At 39.3% G+C, this 1,428-nt stretch overlaps 1 protein-coding gene across 1 annotated transcript in view; it reads left to right on the forward strand.

Moving 5' to 3' along the window:
• The window catches only part of Smchd1 (structural maintenance of chromosomes flexible hinge domain containing 1), a 150,416-nt gene that overhangs the window by 125,881 nt on the left and 23,107 nt on the right, over positions 1-1,428 (forward strand). The gene's annotated exons all lie outside the window — the stretch shown is intronic.

Consider the following 1,428-nt stretch of genomic DNA (forward strand, 5'->3'; position numbering starts at 1 on the left):
TTTTTTTTTTTTTTTTAATTTTTTTAGGGAAGGGTCTACAGGGTGTTCAGAGTCTCAGTACTAGATGGGACTTTTAGTGCTCTGCCTGTTTACAGCCTCCCAAGAGCTGGGATTACAGGCCCATGCCACCACGCCCAGTCTCCACTGCCATCTCAGTGCACCCCGGGTGCAGGGCTGGCACGGCTAAAAGAAAATCTTTTTATCCTATTTAATCTGTTGCCAATGTATTTCTTCATCAGTGGATGTATGTCTACAGCCTACATCAGTAATGCAATAACCACAGTTTATCATTCTTTTGTGAGGATTTTGTTTCTTTCTAGTTTGTTTTTAACTAACAATGTTTCCATAAGCTTTTTTTTTTCTTTTTGACATGTGGATTATTTCCTTAAGCATTTGCTGAAAGCAGAGTTGGTTGAAGACAGAATCTTTTTTGTATACAAGATGTTTAAGTTTCTACCTTTGTTTGTGTTGAGGGAGGCAGATTCTGTTCATAGTGCTGCTACTGCTCATGTTTGTATGCCTTAGCCTTCACCTGCTATATGTGCCTCTGAATTGAATTCAGTAGTGGTATAGCTTTTTCCCAGCACCTGCATAAAATATCTGCGCTTCATGCCAGGTGCATGGATTTCCTCTTACCTCTAGAGGTCCTCATAGTTCTCTGAGTAGACAAAATTCCCAAGTCCTCCTTGGCTCCTAAGTAGCATTGGGAGATGTGGTGTGTGTTTTTATTTTGCTTTGATATTGTGGTCACATATTGATTTCATATATGTAGAGCCAGTTTTTTGAGTCTGGTTTTTAACAAATTGTTTTTGTTTTGTGATGGAGATTGAACCCAGGGCCTCCATTACCTATAAATAAACCCAGCCCAGAAGGTGATCGATCAGTCACTTTAGGGAAGGTTAGAAAACACTGGCACAGAATACAATTAGTATTTAAACATTTGGGTTAAAAGAATATGTATTGTTTTGTTTCAGATTATATCCAACTTTAAAGTTGCTCAAGTTTGTTAATTATGTTATTCTTCTTGACCTGGAAATTTCTGACAAGTGTCTTAGCTTCATCTAGACAGACCTTTGTCCATTTCTCTTATAGGGCTGGGGAGATAGCGTGGCTGCACAAGTGCCTGCCTGCAAAGTGCAAGGACCTGTGCTCATCCTGGCACTGCATGCCATGCCAGCCCTGAACCTGGGTGTGGTGGTGCACACCTGTAATCCCAGCACTGGGGAAGCTGAGACAGGAGGATCACTACAAGTCTGAACTGTGTAGTGAGACCCTGTGTCAAATAAATAAAATAAATCCTCTTATACTTGGGTCCAGTTTTGGAGTCTTCAATTTTTGTTTTGTTCCAATTATACTGTATGTCCCTTTTTTAAATAGTTGTGCATCAAGGATTATAAATTATAAAAATTTGAAATATGAACTATTATA

Source organism: Octodon degus, unplaced genomic scaffold (genome assembly GCF_000260255.1).
Source record: "Octodon degus isolate 3935 unplaced genomic scaffold, OctDeg1.0 scaffold00075, whole genome shotgun sequence".
Taxonomy (NCBI): Eukaryota; Metazoa; Chordata; class Mammalia; order Rodentia; family Octodontidae; genus Octodon; species Octodon degus.